The sequence below is a fragment of the Lissotriton helveticus genome, chromosome 6 (assembly GCF_964261635.1).
Source record: "Lissotriton helveticus chromosome 6, aLisHel1.1, whole genome shotgun sequence".
In the NCBI taxonomy this organism is placed as follows: Eukaryota; Metazoa; Chordata; class Amphibia; order Caudata; family Salamandridae; genus Lissotriton; species Lissotriton helveticus.
Genome location: NC_136067.1, coordinates 1,794,194,162 through 1,794,211,686, shown reverse-complemented (window position 1 = coordinate 1,794,211,686; position 17,525 = coordinate 1,794,194,162). Strand labels below are relative to the sequence as shown.

The 17,525-nt window shown below is 51.0% G+C and overlaps 1 protein-coding gene across 1 annotated transcript in view; it reads right to left on the bottom strand.

Annotated features, from left to right (window-relative positions):
- THADA (THADA armadillo repeat containing) overlaps window positions 1-17,525 on the bottom strand; it is a 1,377,633-nt gene that overhangs the window by 15,937 nt on the left and 1,344,171 nt on the right. The window lies entirely within an intron of this gene.

Below are 17,525 nucleotides of genomic sequence, written 5' to 3'. Positions count from 1 at the left end.
CAGAATGTCCGATGACGAGGCCCCGGCCACTAAGGCTTTTATGACCGAACTTTTTGCTTCCATCAAGGAGGACATCTCCGAGCTGCGGGCGCAGCTGGCCTCTGATCTCCGGGAAGTCCGGCGTGATGTTGATGGGATTGGTGAAAGAGTGGCGACTCTTGAGGACCATGATTTGAGCACGGCCAATGATGTCCACTTACTCCAGCAAGACGTCATTCGCCTCACGGAGCAGAACTTGGACCTGCAGGCGCACATGGAAGATCTTGAGAACCGCTCCCGGCGGAATAACATTCGCATTAAAGCGGTGCCGTGGGATGGTGAGTCGGGAGACCTGCGAGGCTATGTGCAGGAGCTGTTGCTGCAGATCCTGGATGAGGACGATGTGAAGGATATCCAGATGGATAGAGTCCATCGCGTTGGTTTGCCCAGGAGAGGGGGGGGGCCGCCCCCTGACATCCTTGTCTGTGTTCATAACTTTCAATTGAAGGAGCGCATCCTCCGGAAGGCTAGGGCCATCGATTCGCTGCAATTTCGGGGCCATCATCCTCAGCTTTTCCAGGACCTAGCAGCATCTACACTTCAAAAAAGGAGGGATTTTCGGCCGGTGACTTCCTTTCTGCGGGAACGCAACATCGCCTACTCTTGGGGGCACCCCTTCAGGATCATCTTCAGGTGGCAGAATCGACTGATGCAGATACGCTCCCTACAGGAAGCGAAGGAGCTCTTGGGTTTGGAGGAGGTTGCCCCGTCCCAGGGGTCGAATGCATCCCCATCTCGGAGGCGACGTCGGACCTCCTCGTGGCATAGAGTGGGGTCCTCTCCGGCGCGGGGGCGCCCGGAACGCGATGCCAGCCAGCAGGAGAGGGGAAGTGCAGTGGCATCAGTAGCCTCAGCGACGGTGCCGGCGTCACAGGCCAGCTCCGGAGCGGCGTGACGGTGACTTGATGCTGCGGATCGGCGCTGGAGGGGCATGGACCCCCCCGGTCTGGGTGAATGGATGTACTTTTGGAGAAGACTCCCCAGACCGTGACCTTGGGAGGAACCGAGATGGTCTTCCTGCCCGGTCCCCGGAGTGGTCGGTGCTTCGTGAACTATGGACCACTGGGACTGATGAGTATTTTTTTCACTGTTTTTGTTTTGTTTCCACTTTCACTGCTCCCTTCTCCTTCGGCCTACAGGGGACTTCGGCTGATGTCTCCTCGCCAGCCCTGGGAGGGCTTTTGTGGACTTTGGATGGTTTGTTTGGGGGTTTCCGGGGGGGGGGGAGGGTCTTGGGGGGGCTGTTTGGGGTGTTGGGGTTGGGGGTGTGGGGGGGTGCTGGTGGTGACGCGGACGTGTTGTGGATTGTATCATGTGGTGGTGAGAGGGAAGATGGGAGGCGCTGTTGGTATGAGAGATGCGGGGTGATTTGGCATGGGGCTCAAGGTTGGGATTGCGGGGAGGAGGGTTGGCGGGAGTATGCTTTTCATACGTGTTGTGACCAGGGTACCTTCTGGCGGGGGAGGTGGGCATGTTCCAGAGTTATAGAGGATTCTTGTTTTTTGTCTCGCGATGCCTGTTAGCGTAGGGACCTGGAATGTTAAGGGACTGAACTCTCCGCAGAAAAGGCAAAAGGTGTGGAAGTATATAACGGACCACCAATTGGATATAGTGGGACTTCAGGAGACTCACCTTGCACGCAAAGATGAGCTGCGTCTTAAGCATAAGGCATATCCCCTAATATACAGATCCTATGCGTCCACGAAGCACAAGGGGGTGGCCCTCCTCTTCCATGCTTCGCTGCATTTTCAGCCTGTGGCGGTACGCACGGACAGGGAGGGCCGCTGGTTGATGGTGAAGGGGCTGGTGCAGGGGAGGCTTTGTACTTTTGTTGTGATGTATGTTCCTAATACTGGCCAGAATAAGTTCTTGCAAGGCTTGCTGCATAAAGTGGGTGATTTTGTTGAAGGGCGGTTGTTCCTCATGGGGGACTGTAATTTGGTGTGGGACGGGGCGCTGGACTGTTCTGGCGCTCGCAGGGCGGATACTGGTGTGTTCTCTGAGCTGTCACGGCAAAAGGTTGCGGAAATGGGGTTGGTTGATGGGTGGCGGTTTATGCATCCAACGTCCAGGGATTACACGTTTTTTTCCCATGTACACCACTCATATTCACGATTGGATCATGTATTCCTCAGCCAGGCTCTTAGAGGAGATGTCCTTGACTCCACCATACTGCCCATCTCGGTCTCGGACCACAGCATGCTGGTGCTTACTCTGCGCTGGTCGTCGGCAGACACCGGGCAACGGAAATGGTATTTCCCAGCTTCGGTACTTCGGGACGAGGCTTCTAACAAGGCGCTGCGGGTGGCCATTAGGGAGTTCTTTGCCCTCAATCCGACGTCCGATACCTCTATATCCAACACGTGGGATGCCTTTAAGGCGTCCGTCAGGGGCACATGCTTGGGCCTTAATGCACAACTCAATAAGTTGCGACGCAAGGAAAGGGAGGCCCTGGAGGCTGAACTGGCTTCTCTCGAGCGGGCGCATAAACTCAACCCCTCGAGGGTGACCCTCCGGCCTCTCACGGCGGTACGAGGGAAACTGAGGGCACATTACAATAACAGGGCGGAGTTCACCCTACTGAGGTTGGGCCGTCAGTCCTACTCTTGTGGTAACAAGGTGGGGAGGCACTTGGCCCGACAGCTTCGTGACAGGCGGGAACGTGAGTACATTGGGGGGATCCGCGACTCTGTGGGACAGTTGCAGCATCGGGACGAAACAAAGGCGGCCATCTTCGGACGCTTTTACTCGGATCTATACGAGGGGGAAAGGCTGGGGGCAGCTGCCCAGAGGGAGTAACTGGGGCGTCTGCACCTTCCGCAGGTGTCCAAGGAATGGAACGAGCTCTTAGGGGCCCCGATTACCAGGGAGGAGGTGCTGGATGCTATTGCGAACTTGAAGCTTCACAAGGCGCCTGGCCCGGACGGTTACACCGCTGTGTTCTATAAATCTTACGCTTCAGAGATCTGCGATTTCTTGGTCACCCTTTTTAATGACATGGCCGCCTCCGGTTCCTCTACTGGCTCCTTGGCGGAGGCGATGATTACGGTCTTGCCAAAGCCGGGGAAGGATCCAGCGCAATGCGCCTCCTTTCGCCCGATAGCGCTTCTTAATTTGGACGCCAAACTATACTCGGCGATCCTGGCGCGTAGGCTACAAGACCTTATGCCGGCGCTCATCCATCCGGACCAGTCTGGCTTCATCAAGGGGCGCCAGACGCATGATAACACTCGTCGGGTGGTGCATCTAATAGAAAAGGCAGAAAGATTTCGTATTCCGGCGGTCCTAGTGGGCCTGGATGCAGAGAAGGCCTTCGATAGGGTGGACTGGGGGTTTCTGTTCAATACCATGACTGCCTTTGGTTTTTCGGAGGCTTTCATCACTATGGTGAAGGCTAATTTCTGCTGCCCCCGGTCCCGGGTGGCGGTGAATGGTCATATGTCAGCGTTCTTTACTCACACTCGGGGCACTAGACAGGGTTGTCCTCTGTCCCCCCTGCTGTTCGCGCTGAGCATCGAGCCGCTGGCGGTGGCGGTGCGGGAGCACGTCGGGATCCGAGGTCTGCCATTCGCGGGGGAACAGCACAAGATTTCGCTCTTCGCGGACGACGTCTTGTTCTCTATTACTGATCCGGAAAACTCGCTGCAGTACATTAGGGAGGTCTTGTTGGAGTTTGAGGCCGTGGCCGGTTTTAAGGTCAACTATAGCAAGTCCTACATCCTGAATCTTACCCTTTCGCAGGTCGAGAGGGATCGGGTGCGGCCGCTGACTCCGCTGGCCTGGGCCACAGGTTCGATTGTCTACCTGGGGGTCCATCTGACTCCGACGGTGGGCGGGCTGTTCCAGGCCAATTTCCCATCTTTGTTGGCGAAATCCCGGGCGGAATTGGACAGGTGGAAACCAAAATTCCTGTCATGGCTGGGCAGAATCCATGCCGTGAAGATGGTTCTCCTCCCTAAATTCTTATATTTGTTCCAGGCATTGCCTATCCCCATAGATAGCGATTTCTTTCGGCGGCTCAAGACCCATGTATTGCGTTTCGTGTGGCAAGGGGGTCAGGCACGGGTCTCCTATGCGGTTCTCCGTCGGCCGAGAACTGAGGGTGGAGTTGGGCTCCCTGACCTGCAGTTATATTACAAAGCGGCGCAACTGCGAGTGTTGGTGGAGTGGTCGCAACAAACCTCCGAGAAACATTGGCTCCATATGGACCGATGCGTTGCCGGCAGGTCGATCTGGGACTTAGCCTGGAAACCGAAGAAGGACCGCCCTCTCAACGCATATATAAGCACTCCTACGAGCACAGTGTTGAAGGTGTGGGACTCACTAGCGGCGGACGACCGTTGGACCACGTTCCCTTCGCCATTTACGCCCTTGCATTACAACCCGGCTTTCCCTCCGGCGCTTCGTGAAGGGCCGTTTGCGGTGTGGAGGGAGGGGGGGTGTCGGGCGTTGACCCATTTGTTCCACGGCCTGGACACCCTCACTTTCGCTAACTGTATGAGAGATTATGGGGTCCCCCAGACTGAACAATTCCGGCATGTTCAGCTGCTTCACTGGGCTACGTCACCTGGGGTGGTGGAAGCGGCTACGAGACCGCCGACGCCGTTTGAAGCCTTTATATTACGGACATCCACCATGAAGGGGGCCATTTCCTTCATATACCAGTTGTTGCTTCAATCGACGGTAGCTCCTCGACCTCGTTATATGGGGCAATGGGAAGAAATGCTGGGGCGAGATATCTCAGATGTGGAATGGTCGGCGCTTTGGCGTGACCTGACGACCTTTAACCATTCCTTGCACTTGAGGGAAGCCCACCTCAAGACAGTCATGCAATGGTATATGTGCCCGACTAGGCTTCACCGCATTTTCCCGGCGACCTCGGATAAGTGCTGGAGGGGCTGCGGACTTCTGGGAGACTTCCGCCACATTTGGTGGGACTGTCCGGTGATCCGTCCGTACTGGGAGGAAATCCTCTCACATATAAAGGACGTGTTGACTTATCCCATTGATGAGTCTATGGCTTGTGTCCTGCTAGGGCTGCGTGACCCTGGCCTTGTTTATCAGACCAGGGCCGATAAAAAGATTTTGTGGCTATGCCTCGGCGCTGCGAAGCTCACGCTGGCTGCGGCCTGGAAAAAGAAGGATGCACCGGCAGTATCGCTGTGGCATGCGCGACTTTGGAGGTTGCTCAGTTTGGAAAGAGTGGCGGACATCTTCCTTGGCCAGTATAAGAATTTCCGATATCAGTGGGGTCCCCTGGTTGACTTTCTTTCTAAGGGGTTACCCTCGGCGGTATGTCCGGCTTCCTTGAGGTCGATGCACCTCTTTTAAGTGTAATATGGATGTGGACTGAGTGTTGAGTGAATGGCGTCACCACCAGGGGGGAGGGTGGGGGTGGGATGGGGCAGTTGGTTGTTCTGGTTTTTGGGCTGTGGAGGGTCCACGGACTGATTATCTGCACCGCTTGTGTGGAGCTTGGAGGATTGGGGCCCGGCATACTGCAGCACTGGTTATCCTGGATGGCCTGGCCTAATGATAGGCTTGTAGGCCGCTTTGTACTGTGGTCCTAGTTGCTATATTGTCTCGCTCCTGGTCTGGATATGCTTGTAATATAGTTTGGGACACTGCTGATGCGTGCACAATGATTTGCCCTGATCTGGAGTAATGTGCGGTTCCTCCGCAGCCCTTTGTTTATTTGTTTATTCTCTTCTGCAAATCAAAATAAAACTTTTACAAAAAAAAAAAAAAAATGTTGCCATGGATGACATGCGAGATGCTGTTACATTCCATCTGCAGGAAAAACACATAATGGTATGTGACCGTCCTATATAAACCAAACCATTATTACTTGCTTCTGCAATGCACTATGTGCTGGCCTTTAACCTCAGTAATTTGATGTCTCCATTGGGCTCAGAATGGTGATGTTAAGTTAGTGGTGGGACTCCACCATAATATTCAGTGGCTTTCAGTACCGTGATAGTAATGTTTAGAATCGGCCTCGTGACTCCTAGGCTGTCTAAGGGTTGACCTAGAATAGTTGAATAAACAACTTTAGGGATATGCTGCTGTTCTTTAAGGCAGACACATAACAATAGCCCCCCGCAATGCGAGGGGCCCGAACTCCAGGGACCCCCTCCAGCAATGAGCACGGGCCCCTGGACTGAGAGCTTCTGACTGGGTCTGGAGAGTAGGGGCTCTCCATTCATGCACTTTGCAAGGGGGACCCTTCATGTTTCATCAGGCCTGATGTCCAGTGTCTGCTAGCAGTCCATACCTTTCTGTTTGTTGCAACATTGGCCCTGAGAGTCAAAAATAATAATAGTAAAGTACCAAAAAAGTACAAAAACTCATTTGTTGTTATAACTCTAGTAATTGCTCAGGCCTCCTTACAGTGGTCCCTTTGCCCAGCACCTTCAGATGGTTAGAAATGCATTCCCTCGTTCAGAAGGGGAAGGAGGCGCTAGATACACCATAGGACTGAGAATAGGCAGCATTCTAATTGCAGCACAGGTAAGGTAAGGTAAGCAAGTCACTGACACAGTGACAAGCTGTCAGCCCACTATCCGGTCTTGCATCTGAAAGACTTTTGGCAAAGATCAGCAAGGGAAGATTCTAAATAAATGAATGATTTAATTTCTTGCATTTGGTTCTGTAGAAGGTAAAAGGTACGTTCAATACAGAATCATGTATGATTCTGAAATCAACCTTTTCCTCCTCTACAATGCTGTTTAGATGGTTTCTAGATTAAATGAATGAATTAACCAATGTACAATTATTTAAACTTGTTCGAAAACACCAACAGATCATACACTTATAAAGCATCTCCTCAGATAAAACTCATTAGCCACTTTATGGACTTGATGTGTGGGCGCATTCAGCCTTCGTCTTCTAACCAAAGCCCTAAGAATTTAGAGGTCTTTACTCTTTCTAGGTGTAATTTTTTTAATGAACAACAGCGTCTTCTTATCATGTTACGGCCAAAGTTCATAATCTTGGTCTTGGCTGAATTAATGGTGATATTATGGGACCCGCAGAAAAGTGCTGGAGCTTCAAGTGACTTCAGAAGGCCAATCGGTGTCTGATCAATGTGGACTGTGTTATCTGCGTATTGTAAAATGTGAATTTTCTGCCCAACAAAACACAGTGCCGAAGCTCTCCCTTTATCCATATACTGATTCCGGTCAGCTAAGTATAGATTGAATAGTAAGGGGACCAAAATACACCCTTGCTGAAGGCCTTTGTTTGTATAGATCTTCTCTGACATGGCCCATTTTGTGGACAGCTTGATTTTGACCCATGTGTCAATGTATTAAGAAATTATAGCTTTTAACAAGGCTGATGGTATACCCAACTTTGCCAATTTGTCTCTAAGGGCCACATGCATCAAGCCTTTTTGCATTTGTAAACGGTGCGAATCACAAAATTCGGCCGTTTGCGAATGCAAAAACCTTTTTTGGGATGCATCATTTTTTTTCCATTTTTCGCAATTTAAGAAATCGCAATATTTTGCGAATTCTTAAATTGCGATAGCATTTAAGAAATCGCAAATTTTGTGATTTCTTAAATGCTATGCATGATTTTTTTGAAATTGCGAATTCGCAATTAGGAAGGGAAAAATTACCATGAAGTAAACCTTCATGGTAATTTGCGAAAAGTTTCAAAAATGCACAAAAGTGCATTTTTGAAACTTGTATTTTACACACACACATGCCCTTGGTGTGGAATTTTAGATCGTGAACTAAACATCATCTGCGCCATCTTGTCCATTCCTCAGACTCACGTATGAACATACACGACAGCCATTTTAGGTACCATGATCTCCCTGTTCACGATCGATCCTCAGCACACTTCCCTGTCCCTGCAAGCCTCCCCCATGCACCCTGGCTGCCCCCGCTCTCACATGCACAAGTCATGACCTCCTCTTCCACATGACTCTGTCTCTAGGAATCACACCCCGCGCCTGACCAACACCTCCTTCCGATTATCTACACTGATCCTCTCCTTCCATGAATACCTCTCCTTTGATGACCCCTTCCTCTGAGCCCGATTGTCTGTACGAACCGCTGGTCATCCCTTGGCCTGAGGGTACAGTTTATTGCCCACTACTGTATGCACTCGACCCTTTTCAAAGAAGCTACTATTGATCATGGCCTCCCCACCCCTTGGGATTCGATCAGGCGCACACATTCCAAAGGAATCGGCGAAACACTCAGCTGCGTGATAGCCCCCTCCTGTTGGATGGGGGGGTAAGGGCCTCTACTGTTGTCATATGTTGGAGTGGGCCGGAACTAGGGGGGTGCCGGGGATGTCATCCTCATATTTCACAATGTCTTTATTGTAATAAAGAACGGTCACATGTCATAAACCAGTGTATAAAAGACCAGGTCTCAGAGAGGCTGTCAGAGAGCACCTCGAGACGATACCTTGTTGTCCGATCTGATGTGTTCTGCTCCGTCGGAATAAAACGTGTTTCCTGTCTTCCTGTCTCCAGCGCCTGCCTCTTTATTTGATAATCTTCATAAGGTATTAGAGGCGTTTAACGCCGGGCAAAATTATTTAAGAAACATCGACTAAATCGCCTGACCATTTTTGCTGATCTTCATCAATTGGCGTCCCAACGTGTGGGGCCCATCAGCAACACGTGGATCCGGTGGGAGAGGTCCCAACGACAGAGTGAACGACTGCAACGATCGGAAGAGCTCCTGTCCAATAGACCCTCGTCTGACAGCCGATCATCTGAACTTCACTGGTTCCGAGCAGACCTCTCCCCGAGTGATCTTCGGTCCTGACTGGGAACCATCAGGAGTGCCACGGTAGCAGCAGAGAGTAGAGGACGATCGGGCGCTGGAAACGGAAGACAAGAAACTGCCCATACGGTCCGGGTAAGGTCGTGTAACACGACAAACTAAGAAATATTTGATTGTTTGATTGAAAATACTAGTATTACTCTCCGAATTGTTGGTTCTCTTGGAGATTCTCTGTCTGCAAACTAAGAGGGATAAAAGTATTCTCTCTTCCTTTGCATGCAGCGAAGGGTAGGTAACGCAGGCTTTTGCCCCCGTTGTAATCCGTCGTGCCTATCTTTTCTCCCCCACTGATTGATTGTTTGCCCGAACAGTGTTTGTTCGAGGATTGTTTTTCTCGAGAATTCTCTGTCTACAAACGGGGAAGGGTAAACAGTATTCTGTCCTCCTTTGCGGATAGTGAAGAATAGGTAGTGCAGGCTTTTGCCCCTGTTGTAACCCGTCGCGCCTATTTCTTTCTCGCCACTGATTGTTTGATTGAACGAACATTAATTGTTCGATATTGGTTCTCTCTTTGGGTATTCCCTATTTGCGAATACTGTAGAATAGAAGTATTCTGTCTAGTCTTCGCGAAGTAGTGAAGGATAGGTAGTGCAGACTGTTGTCCCCGTTGTAACCCGTCATGCCTATCTTCTCCCCATTGGTCAGTAGTTGGATCAACCCGGACCGCTTATTAGAGATGAACCATCCAGCTCCATTGGAAGGCACCCCTAATAAGGACATGTTCACTAAACAAGGACTAGTCGCCATAGCTTATAGTAAGCTATGGCATAAATATACGAAAAGGGACCCCAAAAATCAGTGGCCACTGATAGGTTCCTTTGATGATCATAAAATAAAAGCGCTAGAAGCAGCTGTTAGAATAAATAAGGCAACACCCACTATGCTCGATAGTATCGGCATGTGGCGCAAAGAAGCAGAGCAACGAAGGAAAAGAGAAGAAACAAAAATAGGGAAAGAATTACGAAAGGCAGCCCACCTGGCAGCGAAGGAACTAGATAAAGAGATAAAAAGGAGAGAGGAAGTTAGACAAACGCAAGAATCAGGGTCAACAGGCCAATGCCCTGTTAGGACCCCCTCTATGCTCTACCCAGAGATGCCCTCCAAACAACGAGCAAACGACGAGTTACTGCTAGGTCCTCCGATCATCTACATGCCCCCTCCTTATGCCCCCTGCCAGCCACTGGCACAGCACCTACCAGTCCTGAGCACGGGCGAGGGTGACTCTAGCGCTAGTGCCCCGGCCCTTACGGCCTTTGCACCGGCCACATCGGTAACAACCTCAGATGAACCCGAGACTAGCAAGCAGCTAACAACAAGACCGAATAGGTTGAGCAAAGATGAGCGGGATGGGATTGATAAGATAGCAAAGACACTGGTAGAACGGAAAGAGAGCGAAGAATATGCGATGGATATGTACAATTCACATGCTGGTAGCCACAAACGGCATTTCATTTTACGGTTCAGCTTCCACACCCTGAACGCATATGAGGATAGGTATCAAACTAAGGGTCCTGCTAAGTTGACGACTCTATATAGAAAGATCGATGTTGGAGATGGGACTGAGCATGATGTGACGGACCTCTTCATGCAAACGCTTGAGGTCTTCCGCCACCTCACTGAACAGAAACCAGAGGTTAAGCTCACAGTCTCTGAAACGGCTGAGCCCCCATTAGAAGTAGCCAACACTATGATGCCTATCAGAGAAGCCGCCCCCTACTGGGTTCCCCCAAGAGGTCAGGGAACAAACGACGATATTAACCACGCAGATGCAAAAGGGAGGGTTGTGTACAACTGGGTTTATCAACCATGGGATCGACAAGATATTTTAACCTTTAGGCAAACCCTGCCCGATTTAAGAAAGAACCCGACAGCATTTTATACCGAACTAAGTACAGCCTTGGGCTCAACCATAATGACTCTAGCGGACATTGATTTGTTTTTTGGGTTATGTCTGCCGGCTGACGTGTGGAAGCAAATCCGGAAGGCCAACCACACAGATCTGTTTGGACATACCTGGAATCAACTCGGTGAACTAGATAGGCAGCGAGAGCCCGGTAAGAAACCTGTAAAAGACATACTGGAACTCCCGGACAAAATAGTGCAGAAGTTAAAAACATTGATCCCAGAGAGAAAGGTAGACTGGTCGATAGTCACGGCTTGCCGTCAGAAACCCCAGGAAGACGTATCAGAATATTTCTCCCGATTTGAGACAGTGTTCTCCGATTACAGTGGCCAAGACATGACCACCGCAACCGGACAACACCTATTCGTGCAAAACTACGTAAAGGGGCTATTACAGGAGGTCTCCCAGAAGTTACAGACAAGCGAGAGTAGTTGGGGGGCCTCAAAACCTGCAGCTATCCTTCAGATGGCTCAGTATTACGAACACCAAAAGAACGAGAACGAGAGGGCAACTGAGAGAAAGAAAAAGGAATTAAAAGAACGAGTGATGATTGCTCAATTACAGGGGGTGACTCGAGGAAGGGAGCAGTATAGGAGAAAATACCAGTCAAATGCCCCTAGAAATCCACCCCCTAGAGACCGCACACCCACACCTGGCGCTCCACGAACAGACCTCGATGAGAACCAGTGTGCGTTTTGCAAAGGATTTGGCCACTGGAAGTCTCAATGCCCGGTCCTCCGAGAAGCGATCAAGAATAACGAGGCAAGGGACATGGCAAATGGCCCCAGGACAAGAGGACAGGGACGAGGACACACCCACGACGCCAACAGTAACCAACCTGACAGACCGAACACATTTGACCGCCCCCGACAGAATCAGTGCCAACAGTCCGGCTGCGACAATGCTCACGACTTTGCATAGGACTGCCAAGGGCGAGGGAGGGATCCAGTCGAGCTCTGTGTTGACCAGCAAGGTCCTTACGTCACCGCTAAGGTCCTGGGTACAAAGTCTCCATTTTTGGTAGACACTGGAGCGACACGTAGTGTATTATCAAAACGACTGATTCCAAGGGCACCCTTGTCTGGCTCACACATTACATCGATAGGTTTCGATGGAACGCCCTCCACTAATCCCCTGTCTGTACCTATCTCCTTTGACCTAGGAAACAATCCCACGGACACAACATTTCTGCTTTCCTCCAACTCCCCTGACGCCATTATGGGTATTGACTTGCTAAAACATTTCCGAGCTACTATTAGATGTTCCCCAGATGGAGTCCGAGTCATCCTATACGACAACCCGAGCATGACCAGACCCTACCCCGCACGACATATGTACACCATAACAGATGCTGACCTATCCTTGCTCGATACCCTACCCCTGTACTTATGGGCCAGAAACGATTCGGATGTAGGACGAATGATGATCGACCCTGTGCACATAACTGTTCGACCAGACGCAATGCTCCCGAAACTCCCACAATACCGGATATCGCCCGAAGGCGAGAAGGCATTGTTAGCGATTATTCAGTCCCTGGTAGATGCAGGAGTGGTAGAGGAAGTGGTTAGTAATGTTTGCAACAGCCCTATCCTACCCATTGTTAAGAAGCAAGGTGAGGGAGATGAGAAAGCGTACCGCTTCATCATCGACCTACGAGAAGTCAACAAAGTGGTAGTACCACAGTACCCCGTAGTCTCAGACATCACCACCATCCTGACCCTCATCCCGTCCACTGCCACCACCTTCACCGTTATTGATCTCAAGAATGCATTTTTCTCTATCCCCATCCATCCAGACAGCCACTACCTCTTCGGCTTCACCTTAAAAAACCGTTCGTACCGATTTTGTAGAGCTCCCCAGGGCTACACTGAAAGTCCCAGCATTTACAGCCAGGCCCTCAAAAGACAGCTGGACGCCGTCCAGCTACCAGATGGAGTGGTGTTGATCCAATATGTCGATGATATCCTTTTGGCGGCCGACACCACTCCTCTTGCAATCGCAGCCACTATCCAACTATTGCACTTTCTTGCGGAGAATGGCCACAAAGTCTCCAAGAAGAAACTGCAGTTCTGCCAACCTCAAGTAACCTACCTAGGCCATCTCCTGTCCAAAGAAGGGAGGAAACTTACACCCGACCGAATCCAGACCATCCTAGACACCCCCATCCCAAAAACGCAGAAGCAAGTCCGTTCATTGGTGGGCCTTACCTCTTTTTGCCGACAGTGGTTACCAAATTTCAGTCTCATCATAAAACCCCTACTTTCCCTGTTGGCCAAAGATGTTCCTTTCCCACTCCCTTGGACCCCCGAATGCCAAGCGTCCTTTAAGGAGTTGCGAGATGCCCTTTGCTCGGCACCCGTCCTAGGAACACCAGATTACTCTAAGCCCTTCTCTCTCTTCACTCACGAAAGGGAGGGATGCGCGTTGTCTGTTCTAACTCAGCCCATTGGCTCCAAACAACGCCCTTGTGCCTACTTCTCTGCCACTCTTGACCCAGTCGCCAGAGCTTTACCTGCCTGCCTCCGAGCAGTAGCCGCTGCTGCTGTCTCTATCCGTCAGAGTGAGGGAATTGTACTTTCGAACTCTCTCACAGTGTTAGTACCCCACGCAGTTGACACCCTCTTGAACCAGACCAAGACTCAACACTTGACTAGTGCACGACTGACGGGGTACGAATCGACTCTGCTTGCACCCCATATCACTCTGAAGAGATGCACGACTTTGAATCCTGCTACACTGCTGCCCTTGCCTGAAAATGACCCCGATGTGCCCCCTATACACGACTGTGTGACCCTCACGGACGAACAGACCAGAAGTAGAATTGACCTTAGAGACACTGCTTTTACACACCCTGATGGAGAACTATGGGTAGACGGTTCTTGTATCAAACTCCCAGACGGCACCAGCTCAGCTGCCTATGCGGTGACGACAGCCCGAACAGTAGTTGAAACCGCCCGCATCACACAACGATCCGCACAGGCGGCAGAGCTAATCGCCCTCACACGAGCATGTATCATAGCGGCAGGAACCACAGCGAACATTTACACGGACAGCCAGTATGCCTTCGGGGTGGTTCATCATTTTGGGCTCTTGTGGAGGGAAAGGGGATTCCTGACGTCCCATGGCACACCCATTCTCCACGGAGATCTAGTCTCCGCCCTGATTGAAGCAGTTCTCCTCCCCGAACGATTAGCGGTGATCAAATGCCAGGCACACAAGAAGGTGACGGACTTAGTTGGACAGGGAAACGCACTGGCCGACATCACTGCCCGAACCACAGCTGAGAATAGGACAACGACACGCGTGTATGTGACCAGGTCACAAGCAGAAAAATGGACTGACGCTAGGGAAACGATTAGGGACATCCAGTCGGCCAGCACACCTCACGAACTGACTGAGTGGGCACGGGTGGGTTTGAAGGACGACGAAGGCTGCTGGCGGACAAAAGACACAAACAAATGGTTGCTGCCTGACTCATACTTGATCCCCATACTGACTATGGCACACTCCCCTGCACACATAGGTTCTGCCCCCATGATTGAACTCATTTCCAAAGTCTGGCACAACAACAAAATCCCCGACTCAGCCAAACGCCTGGTCCAGCAGTGCCTAATCTGCCTACAACACAACCCCGGGAAAGGAACTGTGGTACCCCGGGGAGGGTTTGGGACCCCCGATCACCCCTTCGAAGTCCTTCAGATGGATTACATCCAGCTGGAGAGATGCCAAGGCTTGAAGTATGTACTAGTCATTGTATGCGCCTTCAGCAAATGGGTGGAAGCCTATCCAACCCGTGATAACACTGCCATGACTACTGCCAAAGTACTACTGAAAGAGTTTTTCCCTCGCTACGGCCTTTGTCGAATTTTATGGAGCGACAATGGCCCCCACTTCATAGCTGAAGTTATCCAACTAATTCTGAAGGGGCTGGGAGTAAAACAAAGGTTCCATGCGGTCTTCCATCCCCAATCCGCTGGCCTAGTTGAGCGACACAATGCTACACTGAAGCTGAAACTGTCAAAAATAGTGGCCACCACAGGACTCAAGTGGCCAGATGCCCTCCCACTGGCATTGCTATCGATGCGCTCCACTCCCACTAAGCACCACTTGACCCCCTACGAGGTGGTGTTTGGACGACCAATGAACCTCTGGACTGCCCCCAAACCAACCTCCATTCACGACGTCCCCGAGGTCCTGTTGTCAGATTATTTGTGCAAATTAACTAAAACGTTGACTGTCATTCATCAACAGGTGCAGCAGGCTATCCCCAATGCTTCCAGGGGCCCCGGTCACGATATCCAACCGGGAGATTACGTCCTAGTCCGGAACTTTCAACGAGTGAAGAGTCTGGAACCCCGGTGGACGGGCCCCTGGCAAGTACTGATCACCACTCGGACTGCTCTTTGAGTGGAGGGAAAGAAGCACTGGCTGCAAGCCCATCATTGCAAGAAAGTCTCCTCGACCCTGGCCACGACAGAAAACGTCGACACCCAAGAAGAGCTCCTGAACAAAGACCGGCCATCACTGAACTGCTATCCTGATACAGAGGCACTTGAACTTGCAAAATTCTCTGATCCCACTGTGCCATCCCGGGAAGGGTATTTCCTGCGTCGAAAGGGGGGAGCTTCGGCTAAGTAGGCCACTGACTAAGTTAAAATCTCAGAACGGTGACCCAAAACCAACCAAGGGTTACCCGGGGAGAAGCTAAACGAAGTCTGTGGTTCCTCCCACTACCGAGCACCTTGAAGATGAAGATGATGGAAGCGCCAGATCAGAAGATGATGGAAGCGCCAGATAAGAAGATAATGAAAGCAACAGGAAATACCCACTACAGGAACCCAAAGACTGACAATTTGCACAAATCAAAGACAATCGCCTTCTTCATTGTCTTCCTCTTTTGCCTCCTCCTCATGACTTCCTTCTGGATCTTGGAAGACAGCACACCCGCTCACCAGACATTGCTGGCCACTGTACAGCCAACCACCATGAAAGAGCATCACTTGATCCCCCTTTCGCCTCAGCTCCAAGAGAGGCGTAGGGAGTTCTGGAACAATCCTTCGTGCAACTGCTGCACCAGCACAACCTTGCTACAAATGCCACGAACTGCTGGATCTGCGGGTTGCTCCCGCATGCCACTGAACACTCTATACCTTTCATCCCTTCTCCTTTCTCGGTTCACGGCTCCTGCCTCGCCTGGTTGATCCTCTTGCAGGAGAGCAACAAGGACAACGCTGCTTCTGGTCAGACAGTGTCACACTTCTACTATGGGTTCTGGTTGAACAAAACAGGAAGAACGTCTGTCCCCATTTGTCCTGCGGTCTCAGGTTCCGCTTTCCTTATGAACATCCCTGCCAAAGAAAGAGTCGAAGTGCAAGTACTCCACAATCCAGCCAGACCCACCTTCTCCCACCTGCGGAAGCAAACAGCTGCCACCCTGACCATGGCTCTGTCTGTCATCAATGTCACAGGACTTGTGTGTCTCGAAGGCCAGGGAACGCAGCTGGTGGGACACAGTTCCTGCCGCATCACCAGAACATTGGTCTCAGTTGATCCTCCTTCCTTTGTTGCTTCTCCGAATATGTACTTTGTTTGTGGCACCAAAGCTTACACCTGGCTCCCGAAAGGTTGGAGGGGTACGTGCTACATCGCCTTCATTCTTCCTCCCACGTATGTGGCCTCAGCCTACCATCACCGGCAAAAACGCGCCGGAGACATTGAACAAGCCGACTCCACCGGAGCACAGTTCCTGGATGCAGCAAAGGGACTTGTTCCTCTGTGGGGACCAATGGCAAACAGCCGTGCTATCCGACACCTAACTCAGGCAATAGAAACAACCATTAACATCACGGCTGGCATCCTTGCTAACAACACGGCTGAGCTTCAGGCAGTCCGCCTGGTGGCTCTCCAAAACCGCCTTGTTCTAGATGTGATTCTGGCCGACCGTGGAGGAGCATGCCGCATCATCGGCTCCAGCTGTTGCACCTACGTACCAGATAACTCGCCTTCAGTCTACAAAGCAACTGAACACCTCCACAGACTATCCTCAGAGGTTCACCAAGAGCAAGAAGGATGGTCGCTTGGAAGCTGGTTTTGGGACACTTTGAAGGACTGGGGATGGAGATTGTTTACATTTATACTGATACCATTTGTAGTACTGTGTGGGTGCTGCTTAGGTATTCAATGTTTGCCACCTTTGTGTTCACTCATTTCTAACTGTATGTGCCCTAAGACTTTGGACTTTCGAACTGAACACATGAGCCCCCTCTATGAGGTAGAAATACGTGGGCTTATGGGGATAGATCCGAATTGACAAACTGGCGAGACATGTTAAAAGGGAGGACTGTGGAATTTTAGATCGTGAACGAAACATCATCTGCGCCATCTTGTCCATTCCTCAGACTCACGTATGAACATACACGACAGCCATTTTAGGTACCATGATCTCCCTGTTCACGATCGATCCTCAGCACACTTCCCTGTCCCTGCAAGCCTCCCCCATGCACCCTGGCTGCCCCCGCTCTCACATGCACAAGTCATGACCTCCTCTTCCACATGACTCTGTCTCTAGGAATCACACCCCGCGCCTGACCAACACCTCCTTCCGATTATCTACACTGATCCTCTCCTTCCATGAATACCTCTCCTTTGATGACCCCTTCCTCTGAGCCCGATTGTCTGTACGAACCGCTGGTCATCCCTTGGCCTGAGGGTACAGTTTATTGCCCACTACTGTATGCACTCGACCCTTTTCAAAGAAGCTACTATTGATCATGGCC